The sequence below is a fragment of the Castor canadensis genome, chromosome 11 (assembly GCF_047511655.1).
Source record: "Castor canadensis chromosome 11, mCasCan1.hap1v2, whole genome shotgun sequence".
NCBI lineage: Eukaryota > Metazoa > Chordata > Mammalia > Rodentia > Castoridae > Castor > Castor canadensis.
In genome coordinates this window covers 129,009,900-129,022,599 of record NC_133396.1, presented here as the reverse complement: position 1 = coordinate 129,022,599, position 12,700 = coordinate 129,009,900, and the positions used below count along the sequence as shown (strand labels likewise).

The 12,700-nt window shown below is 49.7% G+C and overlaps 1 protein-coding gene across 6 annotated transcripts in view; it reads left to right on the top strand.

Annotated features, from left to right (window-relative positions):
• Positions 1–3,063: 3,063 nt before the first annotated feature.
• Positions 3,064–12,700, top strand: part of Adora1 (adenosine A1 receptor) — a 44,323-nt gene continuing 34,686 nt past the window's right edge. For 2 of the 6 annotated variants that reach the window (XM_074048594.1, XM_074048593.1), the window contains exon 1: positions 3,498–3,871. The gene's annotated coding sequence lies outside the window, so the exon portion shown is untranslated. Of the gene's footprint in view, positions 3,214–3,496; positions 3,872–12,700 lie in introns of those variants that run through there. The other 4 variants (XM_074048595.1, XM_020163568.2, XM_074048591.1 and 1 more) reach the window with 3 other exon arrangements.

Sequence of the window (12,700 nt, the reverse complement as noted above, 5' to 3'; positions counted from 1 at the left end):
CAGGCCAGGGAAAAGACTTGAATGGGACCCCCACTAGCCTCTGAGTCCCTGAAGAGCCCAGTCTTGGGCTTGGCATCTCTGGTGGGTTTCAGAAAGTACTGGGGGGGAAGACAGAGGGAAGGAAGTGCAGACATCCCAGCCTCTGCACAGTGGGGACTGTTTTCCATCCAAAGGATCTAGAAGAAGAGCCCAAGTGACCCTCACCGTCACAGCTGCTAGAGATGGCTCTCCTCTCCCTTTTCTCCTTGGTCTCCCCTACCCCCATTTCTGCCTGCACTCTTCCCTTCTTTTCTCCTCTTTCATCCACTTTCCTTCCCTCTTCCCATTGCTATTTCACTTCAGTCACGTGTTACACAAACAACCTTACAGCAGTGTAATGGAGTTAAGCAACAGTGATAGAGCACCCACAAAAAAAATTCTGCTGGATCGATGAAGCAGATAGGTCTCCTTTTCTACGTTCACTTCATCCCTGTGCCCACATCATTCTGCATAGTTGAAGTCATAATGCAGTTCTAATTTTGTAGTCTACTTTTTCACTTAATTATTAGAAGCATTTCATATGCTCCTATTTACTGCCTTTCACTTTCTCCTCCCTCCCTTCTTTCTTTCTTTTTTCCCCAAAATCTCTTCCTCTTTGACTGCATTTCTCTTTCCTACAGCAGCAATTTTCCCCCAGGTGTGTATAGAAACCATCTTATTTGGTCTCAGGGGTTTGAAAAGAATTACTAAAAAATTATTTAAAAATGTTTCTCAGGACATTTTTGCTATTTTTATACTGTTAAAACAGTGCAAATGATACATCTTTTTGTTCACAAGGGGTAGGAACACAGGACTAGATAGGATCAGATATGGCCAGGTCGGAGAAGGCTCAAACTTGAGGCAGTGACATGGTGTAATGGCAGAAAATGAGGAACCACGTACACATCTGCCAATAGGGGACAGCGAAATAAACCACAATGTGTCAATTGAGGATCACAATGTCACATTCAGAGAGGTTGCAGGGAGGCTGGAAGAGTGGCCAAGCCATAGAGTATCTGTTTAGAAAGAGCAAAGCCTTGAGTCAAACCCCAGTACTAGAGAGAGAGAGAGAGAGAGAGAGAGAGAGAGAGAGAGAGAGACACACACACACATACACACACACACACACACACAGAGAGAGAGAGAGAGAGAGAGAAACCAAGAGACTGAACAGCTAGCTACATGTGCTGACTTAGACAAGGCTTTTTATATCGAATACTTGTAGCTTGCAATTTGCATAAAAATAACAAAATCCGAGCCTTCATAATGATAATAATAGTGCTACATATTGAATATATTTACATATACAACATACACCTTTATATTACGCAAATAAGCATATATATGCACAATGCCTGGAAATATATACACCAAACTAATTATGGTCACCTCTGTGTTTAGGAGAAAGGGTCTGGGTTTGAGGAACTGATCAAAGAGAATTTGAGCCTGAGCTGCAAGCAAGGGTGTCATTGTTTTATTAAGAAACATGTGTTCACATTTTACTTGTAAAGAATTAATTTTAATTTTTTTATCACTGCTATTCCTTTCTGTTTGCCACCATATACTGACCAGAGTAAATGAAATGTAGTAATGAGAGAGAATGCTGTTAACATGCAAAGATCCTTCTGGAAAGAGTGGCTTTTTTGCTTTTCCAGGCTGGAATGTGGGTTTTTTGGGCCGGACAGGGGAGAAAGGAGGTGAGGGCCCTCTCCTCCTGGCAGGTGGAAGTTTGGGTTTTGAAGTCCTGGATGGAGGACAACAGATGGGGCCACACTGCTGCTCAGACCGAGGGGAACAGGTGGAGGCTGTGGGGTCAGAGTGTGAATGCTGGCGATTCATGAGCGTTGCAGGCGGCTGGTGGGCGGGGTGCCGGGCACAGAGGTAGGTGACAGCTGGGCAGCATGTGGGCGGCAGAGGGAGCAGGGAAGGGGGTGGAGGGTGGTGGGTCCAGCCATGAGGGCAGAGGTTCTAGAGGGCAGAGGACAGGAGAAATGACTCTTCTGTTCCCCTCTCCCCCAGCTGTGGGCGGGAGAGGCCAAAGGTCCCAGGCTAACCCTGAACAGTTTCAGAGGCTGCAGGGTAAGTGGGCACACGGAGGGGGAAGATGCCCAGTTCTGCCATAACCCCCTCCCCCAGCCCTAGTCCCAGCTGTCCTTTACCTACCCTAAACCCCAGGCATTCGGGCCACTCCAACAGCTGTGCCAGGCCTTTGGCTGGGTCAGGCCATGGGCAGCGGAGGGAAGCAGCTGCCACCACCCCTTGCAGACCGGCTAGGAGCACAAACAGGTGACCAGGTTGGGAAATCTGAAACACATGTTGGGGACGAGCCACACTTTCTGTCCTGACCCTACTTCTTTTTAGTTGAGTGTTAGGGTGGAAAAGTCCAAAGAACTAGGAATGTGGTAATTATTATTACCTGATTTTATATCAGGGAATCCTCCCCGGGGCCCATCGGGAAAATGCTATTTGCATTTTAGAGATGAGAAAACCCAGGCTTGCTTCTTGGTGCCCAAAGCCACAAACTAAGAAGGGACAGAGTGACATTTGACGCCGACTTTTGCCCATGGCCTTTGAGGGGGGTCTGGAGGGACAGAGGGTGGCGCGCCCAGGTGAGCCACTTTCAGAAGTGAGGCGGTGGAGGGTCTGCGCCCTCCTCTCTGGCCTCAGAACCGAGGGCAGAGGAAGCTGGCAGGTCCTGTTCTCTGGCGACTTCCCCAGGTGAGGACCCCTGTCCCTCGGGGGGCAAGCTTAGGAGATTTGGCCTGGAAACACACGAGAAGAGGCAGCGTGGTGGGAGCAGAGGACTTTGGACCAGCGACCCGAGTCCCAGTCTGGTGACAGGTGTGCGGGGCACTTCCAGACACCCTGGGCCTCCCGACTCTGCAAGCTGAGACCTGGAGACGGGGACCCCGCGCTGTGTTTCCGCAGATTGGCCCCGTGCGCACTCGCAGGACGCTGGTGCTCGAACCGCGGACCCGCCCGGGGCTCCGCTCCCGGCCACCGGAGCCGCCACCGCGCGGGGCGGGACGCGAGCCGGACGCCGGTGCGGCCAGCAGGGGGACCCCGAGCTCCAGGCAACGCGCTGAGCCCGGAGGCTCCTGGCTCTGGAGCGCTGCGCCGCGGACCCCGCCACGCCCCCAGCCTCAGTGTCCTCCTCCGCGAAATGGGGGAATAACTGCGGTCCAGTCGCCAGCGGTGCGTGCGGAGCGCGTGAGCCCCAAACGGTGCAGCGTGGGTGGACTTTCTGCTCCTTCTGCTCCTGACGCGCGTCATTCTGGACACCCAGCTTTCAGCTTTCTGGAGCTCTACTGAGCACCGATTTGGGGGGCCTGGATGACAGCGTCCGACTTTTGGGTCAGCGAAAGTTGTCAAAATGGGAAAGTCCAGCCATCGAAGGGCTTCTCTGTGCCCCATCCCCCACCCTCCACCCCCCCCCCCAGCCACATTGAGTAGCTTTCAGGGTTGGGGACAAGCCTGGTAAACTCTTTTCTACTTCCGGCCTGTGGTTCAGGACTTGAGGATTTTAGGGTGGACACACAAATAAGGCAGAGCCCACTTGTCGCCTCACCACCCCGACCTCAGGAATATGCACACGGTGCAAATTCCTTTGGCAGACCCAGTGTTGTCTGGGGCAGGGCTGGGGCTCAGGGCACCAGGTGGGGGGGCCAGGTGGAGCAGAAGGAAATAACTCCAGACTGACATTTATACTTCGGCTTATGACCAGGGAATCAGAGCCAGGATAAAACTGGAACTGAAGGAAGGAGACTGTGGCCCAGCCTGCGCGACCGACCGGTCTGAACTCCTCAGTGTGAGGTGTCTCCTCCCCTGGCTTCTCTGCGTTCAGCTGGAAAAGGTGTGCGGGGCGGGCTCTCCGGGGGGTTACGCAGAGGAATGGGGGCTGCTCCACCCCAGTTAGCTCTCTACCCTGCGAGGTGAAAGCCTCACTTTCTCAGCCTTGGGGACTCCACAAAGCCCCAATTAGGGCTTCAGAGGAGGGAGCTGATTGTCGCATTGTTATCTTGATTTTCAGCCCCTGGGGCACTGCAAACTCTCTGAGAAGGGTTCCTTGGAAGAACCTGTACTGGGACTGGAGAGACCTGAGTTCACTTCTCAGTTCTAGCACTCAGTGACCTCGGGCCTTCCCTCTAAGCCTCAACATTTTAAATCTGTTAAAGGGAACATAATAGCTTTCAACCAGGTTGTGTGACAGTCCAGGAGACAGGTGTGACAAAGGGCCAAGCCTGTGTTCCACCTTTCCTTACCTTTCTTTCCATCTATATCTATCCCCCTAATAATGAAAATATTTTTTCACACAAAAACTCACACGTAGTCCTTAGCAGCCCTGTTCAGAGAGCCTAGAAGTGGAAATGTCCATCAACTGAAGAATGGAAAAACAAAGTGGCATGTCCATAGGGTGGAATATTATTTAGCCATTAAAAGGAAGAAGTACTGATAAACACTACAACTCAGATGAACCTTGAAAACACTATACGAAGTGGAGGAAGTGAGTTGCAGGACCATAAATTGGATGATTCCATTGGTCTGATGTGTCCCTAACAGGCAAATCCATGGAGACAGTAGATTGGTGGCTGCCTGGAACTAGATGGAGGAGGGATGGGGAGTGACTGCTAATAGCTGCAAGGATTTTTAGGGAGGGAGGTGATGAAATATTTTGAAATGAAATTATTGTGACGGTTGCACAATTCTGTAGGTATACTACTCAAAACCATTGCACTGTACACTTTAGATGGGTATGTGTACACTGTTAAGGGTGATATGTAAATGATACCTCAATAAAACTGTTAACATTTTTAACTGGGTTAATGCAACACCTCTAGTTGGTGAACATTTGGGTTGTTTCTACTTTTAGGTTGTTTTGAGTAATGTTCTATGAACTTCTGTCCTGCCTTCATTCCTTTCCATCCTAAAAACCTTCTTTCTTGGCACATACAGAAGGTTGGGAGATATGTCTCTTTCTTGAGGGGTGAGGGCACTGTATGATGGGTGGGAGGTGGGAGTGGCTTGTCCAACCTCTAACAGAAGTCTCAGTCTCCCCTGCCTTGATTTTCCTCTCGTGTCCATTGATGGGAGGGGAAGCAGAGGATCACTAGCCCTGCCCCCTTTGAGGAGTCCAGGAAGGTGGGGGTGTATGTGCCCGTCAGGATGGGTCATCTGTGCAGCTCTGATGGGTCTGTTACATGGTGGAGCCGACCCACATGTTTCAGGCGGTGGTGGAAGGCTGCAAGTGGATTGCCCAGAGGCACCTCTTTGGCTACAGACAGAGTCAGAGAAACCAAGAAATCCATGGCTGGCACCCTATGGGCTGGGCCATGGCTGCCAGATGAAGAGGGTCTGGTGCCAGAGAAGTCTTTAATTGATGTGCAATGTGACGTGGTCTGCAAACTCCTGGCAGTGTGTTGTGGAGACAGGGTTCAGGAAGAGGCCTGGGAGCCTCCACGCAAGGCTCACTGGGGATGGGGATGGGGATGGGGATGGGGGTGTTAGCCAGGGGTGAAGAGCCAGAGACTTTCAAGTCTGTGAGCATGCAGAGTGGTGTCCAGCCAGCTGTCAGCAACTGCTTAGGTCCTTGATAAAAGCAAGATGGGGGTGCTGTTCCTAGCCTCTCTTCCCTCTGACTCATCTTTTGCCTTTGCTTCCCTCACTTTGGCTGTGAGCATGCTCAGATCTCTCTGTGTAAAACCAACCTCTTTTTGACCCCCTTCTTCTGCAGCTAACCATCCATCTTTCATCTCTTCCCCGCCAAGATCCTTCAAAGACTAGTCTGTACCCATGACTTCCACCTTGAGCCACCTGCTACAGCTTAACCTTGGGAGGCACTCAAACATCCAGCCCTCCTCTGAAGGGTCTTTAAGGTCTCCATTCTCTTTCTGTCACCAAATCCCATCACTTAGTGCCCCTCTGAAATGTTTCCTCCTCTCTCTGGCTGCTCTCCCTCCCAGACCTCGTGGACACAGCCCAGCTTCTTCTCTGCAGCTTTGCTGTTGTGCCCTACGCCCAAGGGATCTCATATCTCCCAGGGCCTCCACTACCACCCAGCTCCAGGTTTCATTCTGCCTTGGTGGTTTTCAGAAGCCCGCTGAACCCCTCCTAAGGGGGCACATACCACCCGAGCTGTCCAGGAGCGTACTTTGAATCCTGCCTTCTGTCCCCCCAGCCAGCTTCTCCTCTATTGGCCACCAGCATTTCCCCTGGCCCTATCTTTGCCTCCTCATTCTGCCCTGGCTGATGTGCTTGGCCAGCCACTGAGCCCAGGATTCCCCAGTACCGTGTCATCTGTCTGTCATCTTTGTTCCTACAGCTTCCTCTTCCATGCAGCTTTCTAGCATTTTGACCAAGACTGCTGTTGCCGCGGGCTGGTCTCCTTCTTTGGCACTTCTACTCCCCTCCTCAGTCCTTCTGTGCATGTCACAGGATGGTCTTTCTAAATTAGCATTTTCAGACCCTCCAGGTCCCTGATCAAAATCCTTAAAGGCTTCTGAATACCAAGAGTAGATCATGATGCTTATTTAGCGATTTATACCCTAAAAGTCACCTTCAAATAAGTAAATTAGGCAATCTGGCTATTCCTTTTTCATGGATAAGAGAACTGGACTCAGGAGATGTGGTGAGCTTCTGGGTTTGCCTGTGCCAAAGGGTGGAACCCAGGCTAAGGCTTTCCGACTCTAACTGGGTGTTTTGCCCATTGTAGTGTCTGTCACTGCCCCCTCCATCCTCCACCGCCCATCCCCCATCCCCCACCTCTCTCCAGCATGTCTTTATAAGCCCTAAACTGCTGGGCACCTGTGAGGGGTCTTTCACCTGATGCTAGCTCCCATGGGTGTGTTTACAGCCAGATTCCCTCCCCTATGAGATGGAACTGGTAAAGAAGCCAAGAACCCTCACTTAACTAAATTCTAGGTTTGAAGGGCTGGAGAGGTTCCCCCAGGGTTCCCTGAAATAGGACTAGGGCCCAGAGTGCAAGTGTGGCTCTCCTCCTGGTTCCTCCCCAGGCCTCAATGCTACCCTCAATTCACAGGTGAACCCTGTTCGACTGAAAGAGGTACAGAGTGAATAGGCGGGGAAGACAGCTCAACACAAACACATACTTTATTGTGGAGAAGTGGTCCTGCAAGAGGGGTTCCCAGTAAGACTGCTGAAGCCCCCAGCTGTTTACGGACTGGGGATACTTATGAGGTGGGTGGAGAAGTCCCAGGAAGGTCACTGGGTGGGAAAATCCTCAATGGTCCCCTGACGCTCCTGAGATAATTGGCTAAGGGTGAGTTAGTCCTTCTAGGCCAGGTGGGGAGTTTCTGGTAAATGGCTAAAGGTGGATGTTTATTTTCCTTTAGGGCTTGTTAGAGAGTTTCCAGTAAGTCACCTTCAAGGGGGAGGGGGCCAATTTTAACATGGCTTCCTTTTGTTCATCCTAACAAAACCTTTTTTGGGTTTTACTTCTCTGATCTGTGCGTAGAGGGGTTAGGTTAAAGATTTAGATTTTCAAGTTTTTTTTTTTTTTTTTTTAGAAGCTAAATAGCTAATAAAATCTGTGTTTGAACAAAGTCTTATACCAGGCACCCACATGTGAAATGTGAACCACATCAAAGCAGAGGGCTCTGCCTAGAGCAGGGGTAGCTCCTTGAGCTCCCAAGACCTTACCCCCTTCCCAATCTTCCAGGCCCTGGGCCTTCTAAGGTGTCCTCATTGTATCCAAGCCCCAGGTGACAGGGATGCCTGCCATTCTTCCCCAGACCCAGACGGCCTTAGCTCTGTTCCATCCCTGCTCAAGTTCAATTGGAGAAGGCACCTCGGAGGAGATGGGAAAGACAGGCTAGACATTGAAGGCATGTCCTGATCCTCACAGAAGGGACTTCATATAGGGCTCATTTATGCTTATGTCCCCTACCTGACTGAATTCTTTCTGGAGACGATGGTCATTCTCTGATACCCAAGAGGGGCTTGATAAATGCTTGCTGAAAAGAATGAATGAATGAATGAATGAAGGAGGAGGTAGTTAAGAAAGACATGAGAGCCACACTGTTGCTTCAGGATTTAGGAACAGTTCGTGCTGTCAGGAAGGACCAGGGCTAAATGGCCTATCACTTACCACGTGCCTCTCCTCCCCCTCACAAACATACAAACACAGGAACACTCAGCCTGTGCTGATGTTCTGGTTCTTTCCACAGGCTCAGAATGTCCCCTGAAGGCTCATTGACCTGGGAGAGTGCAGCTGAAAGGCAGAGAGAGTGAAGATGAGGACTGGAGACCTAGGCTGAGGGAGGTGGAGGGGGTGGAACTTCAAGGAGTCAGTCACCTTAGGGCAGACAGGGCTGGTGACTTGGCCCCTAGGGGGACAGTCCCAGGGCTTCCCTGCCATCCCAACTGCCTGTTCTTACCTAACAACTTTTCTCCCTGTGCATACACTGCCCACAAAAATGCTGGGCAGAAAAAAAAAAAAAAATGATAGTGACCAGAACATTCCTGCCTGCTAGAAAAGGAACAGCAGAAAGAGGACAAAAGCCAGAGCCTCTCAAAAACTACATGAAATTAAAAAGCTTCTGCACAACAAAAGCAATTGTCTCTAAATTGAAGAGGCCACCCACAGAATGGGAGAAGATCTTTGCTAGCTATACATCAGACAAGGAACTGATAACCAGAATATACAGGGAGCTCAAAAAACTAAACTATCCCCAAATCAATGAACCAATAAAGAAGTGGGCAACTGAACTAAACAGAACTTTTTCAAAAGAAGAAGTCCAAGTGGCCAAAAAAACACATGAAAAAATGCTCACCATACCTGGCCAGAAAGGAAATGCAAATCAAAACCACACTAAGATTCTACCTCACTCCAGTTAGAATAGCTACCATCAAGAGCACCACCAACAACAAATGTTGGTGAGGATGTGGAGAAAAAGGAACCTTTATACACTGCTGGTGGGAATGTAAGCTGGTACAACCACTTTGGAAAACAATATGGAGTCTTCCTAAGAAACTAAAAATAGATTTGCCATATGATCCAGAAATACCCTTCCTAGGGATATACCTGAAGGAATGACAGTCAGGTTATTACAAAGGCACCTGCACACCCATGTTTATTGCAGCGCTATTCACAACAGCCAAGCTACGGAAACAGCCAAGATGCTCCACTATCAATGAATGGATTAAGAAAATGTTGTATTTATACACAATGGAATTTTACTAAACCACAAAGAAGAATGAAATTTTGTCATTTGCAGGTGAATGGATGGAACTGGAGAGCATCATTTGAAGTGAAGTTAGGCACAGAAAGCCAAAAAATCACATGTTCTCCCTCATATGCAGATTATAGACCTAAAACAACTGCAGCAGTATTAGGGTACATGGGTCACACTAAGGGGAGGCCGTATACAGGAGGGATAGGGCAAAGAAAGGAAACCAAAAACTTGAATGTGGTTGGTGTGTTCACTGTACAGAAATGAATATAGAAATCTTAAACTGGCCGGGGCCACCATGGGAAGGGGACAAGGGAGGAGTGAAGAGGATTGGAAGAGATGAACCAATTGGGACTGTAATACATACATGCATGGAAAGAACACAAGGAAAGACCCTGTGTCTCAAACTAGCAAAAACGTCATGTTTCACTTCTTATCTTTTATGTTTTTTCTTCTACAAAATTGGAGAACAGAGGGCAGAACCTGAGGGTGTGGGGGTGGGAGCGGAGGGGAGTTGGCACCAGTGGGAGGGGAGACGTGGCAGGAAAAGGGGTAGGAAGAGGAATACGGTGCAAATAATGTATACACATGTATATACATGTATATAAATGCAAAAATGATATCTATTGAAACTGTTCCAGGGACCAGGGGAGGGGGGATGAAAGAGAGCAGTGGAGGGGGTGAATTCAAGTATGGTATATTTGATACATTGTAAGAACCTTTGTAAATGCTACAATGTACCCTGACCCAACAAAACAATTTTAAAAAAAAAAAAAAGATCAGAGTGTTTACCTAGCAAGCATGAGGTCCTGAGTTCAATCCCCAGTACCATGAAAACCAAAATGAAACAAAAGCTAGATCAGCACCCCACCTCTGAGCTAACCACCCCCCTCCCACCTCACTCCTACCCCTACCCCCAGAGAAGAATTTTAAAGCCTCTTCCATTTCCCAAGGCCCACTCAGGATCTGAACCAAGACTTGGCACCCCATTCCCTGCCCTTCTTGCTGGTACTCTGAGGGGTATGCAGGATGACTTCAGCACCCCTGGGTGGCTCTTCCTGACCTGGGGTCTAGTTCAATGAGGAGGGCACCAGGAGGGAGAAGGTGCAGAGCCGCTTGGCAGGCTCCCCTCCCCTCCAGGAGTGCCTCCACTCCCCACCCCTTCCCCTGCCCATAGGGGAGAAACCGCAGGGGTGAGGGACCAGTGAGAAACTGGGGACAGGGGTTTTGGAAGAAAAAAAATAAGGACAATGTGGTAGGATCAGGCCCTGGGGGTCTTTTTTTTTTTTTTTTTTTTTACTTACTGTGGCATTGTCTTGTCCGTAGAGTGACATACTTAATAAAGGCTTTTCCTTTAAGGGCACTTAAACTGATACCTGTGGGATTTGGTCCCAATGCCAGTGCCACTGGTTATAGGGAACATAGTTCATTCTTTTGAACTTTGCATCTCCTCCCTTCCCTTCCTCCATTGCAGCACCTCCTGATGCTGACCACTGGCCTTTTGGACAAAATATCTGTGTTAGACACTCCATAACCCACCCATGAAATTCTCATAAACTCCCAGGACTGAGTATTCTCAGTTCCATTTTTGTACTGATTGTACAAATGGAGAAACTAAGGCTCTACACTGCCAGAAGCATGGGAAAGAATGGACGGTCCCATGACTTCAGGGCAGGGGAGGACTCTGGTGTGGGGAGGGTCAACTAATCAGGGGATCCTGGACATGTGTGAAAGCCAGAGGTTTTTAGTTTATCATGGATCCCAGCCATCATGGGATGTTCTACTTCTGCCCTCCCCATCTCCCTCTACTTCCCTTGCCCACAACCTCCTGCGTAACCCTGGGCTCAGCTCCCCAGAGGAGCCAGCATTTGGGAAGTTTCCAGGGGGAAAGACCCAAATTCCTGGTCTCCATCTCATCCTGGCTTTTCCACCTTGAAATGGCTTTATCAACTGCCCGGTAGGAAAGGACAGTAGACATTGTTTGACTGATGGATAAATCGAGGTCAGGAGAGGAAAAGTGACTCACCTGAGGCCACACAACCAATGAGTGGCAGAGTAGGGCCTAGAAGCCAGCTTCCAGCCCTCTGGCTCTGCCAAGTGCTCTTTCTACCACACTAAATGGCTCTGCTGCCCTGGTTCAGCCCTGACCTCTCCCCCACCCACACTTGCAGCCAGAGACTCCTAGGAAACTGTGTACTTTTCCCAGAGCTGCCCTCTGGGAGGGACCCTGCCTTGTCAGCTCTGTCCTCAAGCAGGCTGGTCCTCCCTTTCCCTCCCCCCAACCTGAGAGCAGGCAAGGGTGGAAGAAGGGTGAGGAGAATGGAAGGGGTTTAAACTTATTTTGCCTCAAACTGATTAACAAATTACCTACAGCTATTATGCAAATGAATCTATCATACACACCTCAGTAACCGCTGATAAGAAGACTTGGTGTGGGAGTGTGGTGCTGTATGGAGGTGGGGGCCCAGTTACCCTTTAGAACTGAAGGTGCTACTGAGGGTTAAGAAGGGTGACCTGATCACCCACTCCCTGCCCCCCAGCTGGGCCTGCCTGGGTCTGGATCTTTGCGGAGGGGGTGCATGTGTGTGTTTGTGTGTGTGTGTCTGAAAACTACATGAGAGACAGGAAGACAAGAGGAGAGGAACAGAGAAAGCCTTGAGCTGCAAAGAACTTGTGCCAAGGAACGGACTGAGGGACAGGAGGATGCTGCAGAGGACTGGGTGTGGAGTGGCCTGTGTGTGTGATGTTTGCAGCAACAGAATGTCTGCATGCTTTTGGGACTGGGGAGGAAGCAAGCCCACAGGGGAAACTGAGGAGTGTGCTCTCCCCTCCTGCTGGCCTCTAGGGTAGGACTGCAGCTTGTCTGAGGCACAGATTCCTTGTTGCCCCAAGGCAGAAGTAGGAGCAGTCTTTCCTTATGTTGGTATTCTTCCTTCTCCCAGCCACTCAGGTTCCAGCAAACCTTCAGGGAAAAGTTCTCGCCCTCCTCCCGGCATCCTGAGATCCAGCAAGGGGGCATTTGGGCACTGGATTCTCCCCACCTAACTTGCATCCCATCCCCACCCCAGGGCCCTTTCCCTACATCCACAAACTTGATTTCTCAAGTTGGGATATCTGCTAGGACCTTTTTGTTTTTAGGTTTGTTTTGTTTTGTTGGTACTATTGGAGTTTGAACTCAGGGCCTCAGGCTTGCTAGGCAGGTGCTGTATCACTTGAACCACACTGTCAGCCTCTCTGCTAAGGCCTTGATTGAGGATTTGCCCCCAGTCCATACCAATGGGCTACCTAAACTGAAACTTGCAGGAGATGGCTAGAAACACAGCAGGGAGAGCTCTGGGCCAGGAGGCAGAAGCTTGGGTTTCTTCTGCTAGTCTTTTTAGGATTTGTGCTGTGATCTTTCCCAAGTCCCTTCCATTCCTGAGCTTGGGTTGTTTCTCTGGAACCCAAGGGGATTGGACCAGATACCTTACAGCTTAGGTGCTATACTCTAAAGA